General features: G+C 37.6%; 1 long non-coding RNA gene across 1 annotated transcript in view; it reads right to left on the bottom strand.

The window, feature by feature from the left end:
- Positions 1-273: 273 nt before the first annotated feature.
- LOC112670082 (uncharacterized) overlaps positions 274-6,000 on the bottom strand; it is a 30,010-nt gene continuing 24,283 nt past the window's right edge. The window contains exons 5-6 of the long non-coding RNA XR_003142748.3: positions 4,331-4,446; positions 274-409 (exon numbers count right to left, since the gene is read on the bottom strand). This is a non-coding gene — a long non-coding RNA (uncharacterized LOC112670082). The remainder of the gene's footprint in view (positions 410-4,330; positions 4,447-6,000) is intronic.

Below are 6,000 nucleotides of genomic sequence, written 5' to 3'. Positions count from 1 at the left end.
TGTCTCTCACGAATAAATAAATAAAATCTTAAAAAAAAATAAATTGATTAGCATCCCAGTATCTCCACTCCTAACACATTAACATGGGAGCAGACTTGGTTCAGTCACTGGTATATTGAAAATGGCATTAGGCTAAGAGAAGCCCAAGTTCTATCTTTGCTATAAACTCCCTGCCAATTCAATTCTTTTTCTTCTTTTGTTTTTACATAGGTGGCTATTGTTTTTACATAGCCATCATGCCTAAACAGAAATTATGGATAATGTACTCACTGCTAAATTTGAAGTCTTCACTTACCACTTTCCTTTGATCCAAAAGTCTTCTAAGTCTTATTTGAGCCTGAGTGTCACTTGGAAAACAATGATGGTGTGGTAAAGAAGGGAAAGACTTGGTCTTCTTATTCAAAGGAGCCTTTGAGTTAAACAGAAGAGACAGAGAATAAACATTTGGGTTTTGACTGATGCTCCTAACCTTCATTTTAGTCTGTAAAGAGGCAGAAAAGAGAGAGGTACAAACTCTAATAGGAGATCTAAACATGGAGCTTGAAGTCAGGAACATGCAGTTCTGGGTTCTATTTAGCTGCTAAATTGTGCTTGACCTTAAGCAAGTTACAATGTAAAACAAGGGATCTAATCATCCTATTGTTTTCTCCTCCAAAAACAAACAAACAAAACAAAACAAAACAAAAAACCTGCATGGTTTTGTAATGAGACTGAGAACATGATTATCAGTAGCCAATCAGGCCAGTATCTGGAATTGCCCTGTTGTAACATGTTAGCCAAAACTATATGAGGTAAACTTCTCAAGGATTCAACAAACCCCAGGAGGTATATAGGTGAAAGAGGCACCCGTTTGCTAGGGATTAATTTTTTCCTATTTCTTGTTCCTACACTTATATACAAATAACACCTGGGCAGCCCCGGTGGCTCAGTGGTTTAGCACCGCCTTTGGCCCAGGGCCTGATCCTGGAGACCCGAGATCCCACGTCAGGCTCCCTGTATGGAGCCTGTTTCTCCTCTGCCTGTCTCTCTCTCTCTCTCTCATAAATAAATAAATAAATAAATAAATAAATAAATAAATAAATAAATAAATAAAATCTTTGAAAACAAACAAAAAAATAACACCCTGAAGCCTTAAAAACAGTTCAGTTGCACTAGCCAGTACTGGGTAATGTCAGAACAACCTGATGTCAAGCTTTCCAATGTGATAAATTAATCTAAGCCATCAGTTTTGAATCATTTCCCTTCCCTAGACAGATTCTGTAGAATTTATCTTCTGCCATCTTATAATTCATTAAGTCACAAAAAATCCAACATGTTCAAACCTGCAATGAATGTCTGACCCACCCTTTTATAAAAAAAGGTTTTATTTGTTTATTTGAGAGAGTGCAAGAGAACATGATAGCATGAGTCAGGGGGGAGGGGCCAAGGGAGAGGGAGAAGTAGATTTCCTACTAAACAGGAAGCTCAACCTGATACCAGGCCTCGATCCCAGGACCCTGAGATCATGATTCCAGCCGAAGGCAGCTTAACCACCTGAGACACTGAGGCTCCCCGACCTACCCTTTTAAGATGAATTTCAGGGTACAATTAATTTGCCAAAGAGCATGCAAAGACCAAAACCCTTTTGAGGGTCAGAACGAAGGATAATGTACCTAAATCCAATTGCTTTTCTTCTTTTATATGAAGATATTAGGGGTTTTTTTGTTTGTTTTTTGTTTTTGTTTGGTTTTGGTTTTACTCTAGATATTTTCTGAGTATCTTGGATTAAATGTTGATTTATAATAAAGATAAATAGAAGTATAAGATACAGCATAATGACTTGCTGCCACCAAGGTAAGATTGATCTGAATTTGATTTAGCCATAGAAATACCTCCTATGGGGCAGATGCCTGGGTGACTCAGTCAGTTAAGTGTCCAACTCATGATTTTGACTTAGGTCATGATCTCAGGCTCATGAGATCGAACCCTGCATTGGGCTCTACACTCAGTGGGGAGTCTGCTTGAGATTCACTCCCTCTCCTTCAGCCCCTCCCCCTGCTCATGCTCCCTCTTTCTCTCTCTCTCTCAAATAGATAAATAAAATCTTTAAAAAAAAAATCCTATGGGGAGGAAGGCCTGTTATGATTTAGAGCAGCCAGATTCTGGGCTCAGCCACTTACTGGTTTTTCTCATCTTGGATAAGTAGGTTATTTAGCCTCTCTAAAATTTAATTTGCTTATCTGTAAAATGGAAATAATAATACCTTGCCATAGTGTTATTCTAAAGACTAAATGAGATAATATATGTAAAGTACTTAACGACAGTGCCAAGCACATAGTCACTGCTCAATACATAGAAGCAATTGAACCATTATTTTAGTGAGACTTCTTTTCTAGTCTTAGAATTCTCTCAGAAACAAATAAGCCAACACATTCAAACCTACCAAAAAAGGTATGTCTTTTTAAGATGGATTGCTGTATAAAAGTTAAGGTGAGATTTCTTTTTAAACATAATTATTCAATATGCAATCTGTTAGGTTTTCCATACTTTCTTTCAAAAAAGAAGACAGATTTTGACTAAGTTTTTCATATAAATAAAATTGTCAAAATGTACCCCAATTTTGATACACTATAAAATTCAATCAGTATGGGATATAAAATACTACAAAATGGTAGCCCCAAAAAGTTTTCCAGTGGAAATCATCTTTGATACTTAATACATTAATGAAAAGTGAACACTGGGGATGTCGTAGAAATACACATTTTCTCTCAAGTCAGGAAATCTGAGGCTGAAGTCCCCCCAAAGCTAGATTGTGTCTATTTTCTTTCCTCTAATCAAGTCCAATTCTACTTCATGCCCTCCCCCTTCTTTCTTTCCTTTTTCACTCCCCATCTGAGTCTATTGACAATCTGGCTTAGGGGAACATATATATTTGGATTCTATGGGGAAGACATGTCAAGACCATCCCCAAATCCTTATTAAGAAACATCAGCTCATAAGTGTTATACCCCTTCCTGATTTATACCAGTTATAGCTAATAACAATTAATGACCCTTGTGGGTAAAATACAAAGCAAACTAGTCTGCAAAAATATCTAGGAGCTCCTAATTCTTCACATTGTTGACCATTGTGAGAATAGAGCCTAACATCTGAGTACAATCACATAAAGAGATTGTTCCCATAAAAATTGATTTCAGGCTTTAGAATTGCCATAGAAACCACAGACAGTATCTTGATCAGTTTTCAGAAACCAAATAAATGTTATTTTTATTATTAAAATTTAGAGATAGCTCTCCAGAGGCAAACTCAAATAGTTGAGTATAGCACCCTGCTACTTGTACAGCCTGGCAAGCAGGAAACTGCGCGGCTGTTATTCAACAGCGCTATCTGCTGGTGACCCGCAGTATGGCTTCCCACACTAGGAAGCTCCGCTCCCTGGCGCTGACGTGGCTGCAATTACAGTTAACTCTCAGGCATAAAGAGGCTCATTTTCTATCTTGTGGATTTTGTAGGTCTTTAGGGACTCTTCATTCCCTCACCCATTGTCTGCAGGTTGGCTTAAAGTCTAATCTTAGCATTCTTACCAGAGCTTAAGTATGCAGGGAATAAAAAATGAATCTCACATCAATTAATACTATTTCTATTATTTGATGATTCAAAAACTATGAAGTTTCCTCAAGAATTCTAAATGATGTATGTAGATTCAGGAGGTGGACTTTGCTCCCTGACCCCTACTCTCTTGAGGGTGGGCTGGACTCAGTGGCTCACAAAGGTAGAGTAGGGAATGGGAAAAATAGTAATTTACAGTGGGAGAGGGGCAGCTGACAACACTTTCTTCAGGTGACCACGGTGAATGTTACCAGTGACATTTGGATATCAGATATGATGTGAGTAAAGGGCACTTCACCTCTGTATTCTTTCCCCAAACTCACAACCCCAGTCTCATCACCACCGAGCAACCCAGACTGGGGGAAATTCTACAAAACACCTGTTTAATAGTCCTCAAAACTGCCAAGCTTATTAAAAAACAAAGGAAGACTGAGCAACTGCCAGACCAGAGGAGACTAAGGAAGCACATGACTAAGTCAATAAGGTGTCCTGGAAGGGATCCTGAACAGAAAAGGGGCATTAGCAGAAATCCAAATAAATCTGAGGTCTAGCTAATAGTAAGGTGTCAATGTTGGTTTCATTTTAACAAATGTCCCACAGTAATGTAAGATGAAAACATTAGCAGAAAACTGAAACCAGGTGAAGGATATATGGGAATACTCTGAACTCTCTTTGCAAATTTTCTGTAAATTTCCAAGTATTCAAAACAAACAAAAAATTATTTTTTAAAAATCTCGAGTACCTTCTGTGTGTCCATTTCTATGCTGGATACTCTTCAGGATCATACCCATATTTGAAGAACATGTCATAGATTAAAATGGATTTTCATATGCTTTCCTTTAAGCTTCCATAGGAGCTCTGCAAGAGAGGAGAGATGAAATTTTTCCATGTACAATGTATAGAAGGGGAAGCCAAGACTCAGAGAAGTTTCATCCTGCTCAAAGTCACAGAGGGAGGAAGAAGCAGTTCCAACCACAGGACTCTTTCTACACCCTACAAGTTTGTCAGCTGCAAGTTCTAATAGAAATGCTTCTGTTGGGTGTGACTGAGAGCGATATTGTTGGATTTCATGTACCCATGTTATCCTGCTTGTAGATGAAGTTCATAAATGGAACTCATACATCGAGGACTCAAGAGTGGAAAACTGTAATGAATGGCACAAGAAAAAAATGGAAATGGGAAAGAATAAGTTCCAGTATTTACTCCCAGACTTCATCATGAAGTGATAAAATTCTCTCTGCTGGGAAAAATTCCTCTCATCCTTTAAGGCTTGGCTCAATAATTACTTTGTGAGTGTCTTCCTCTAGGCTTCCCTCTGTATCCGGGGAGCACATTTCTCCACCTCTGCACTTCTATAGTACTTCTTATGCTTTCTTTTTCCCTTTTTTTGGGGGGAGGGGAGATAATAAATATTAGAAATATACATTCATATTTTTGCTATATATAAAATGACTCTCCCATCTCGTCTTACAAATTTTTCTATCCAATATGTTTCATTCTCAACTTTTTTTTGGTTGAATGGTTCAATGTGTAAAGGCATGTTAATTTATTTAAATTAAAAATCTCAAACTCAAATGCCTACAGAGACCTGCAGATGAGTAGAAATGAGTAAAGTAGGCCTGAATATAGGAAAAGTCAAGTGGCCTTCTCTGTCTCTTATTTTTCTACTTTTGGAAAATGCAAAGAAGTGAATATTTTTCTACTGGAAGCAAAATGGTACTTGATAATAAATAGTAACTGACATTTGACCTTAGTATTTGCATGGGAACAAGGATGTGATGTGAACTGTGGCAAACTGGAAAGTTCATGGCCTATTGAAAGAGGCAGAACTATCTTTGTTCCAAATGACTGTTGCCTTATGGAAATTTAAGGACAGTAATAAAAATACTCTTTTCTCCTCCTCCTCCTCCTCCTCCTCCTCCTCCTCCTCCTCCTCCTCCTCCTCTCCTGAGAGAGAGAGAGAGGCTGGAAATTCAAATTTTTAAGTTTTAACTATTGGCTTAGATTTTGTAAAAATTCTGTGCTGGCTAAGTGAGATGTATGTGGCCCAAATTTGGTCCATGTGTGCCAGTTTGCAGCCTCTGATTTAAGTAATATGTCAAGACTACTATCAAAATAAACCTGCTCCAATAGTTTTTGAGAAGAGACTTTTGTCCTCCAACCTGGAACTAATCTCCATAAATTCCAGCACTGAACATTCTTCTTCTTAATTAAAAAAGAATTCTCTCTATTCAAAATATAAATATCTCTTAGAAAGTAACACATTTATTATTAGTGATGTAAGTCTTAACGTAAATGATAACATTGGATCCTTTTAAACTGTTGGATAGATAAGATGTGAGGATAGGATTCTTCCTTAACTGGACAGAGCATATCAGATTAGAGGAGAAAGCCACCTGGCTTGTTCTAAAA

This window comes from Canis lupus, chromosome 25 (assembly GCF_003254725.2).
Source record: "Canis lupus dingo isolate Sandy chromosome 25, ASM325472v2, whole genome shotgun sequence".
Taxonomy (NCBI): Eukaryota; Metazoa; Chordata; class Mammalia; order Carnivora; family Canidae; genus Canis; species Canis lupus.
Note: the sequence above shows the minus strand (reverse complement) of the source record. Positions and strands in the feature narration are given on the sequence as shown.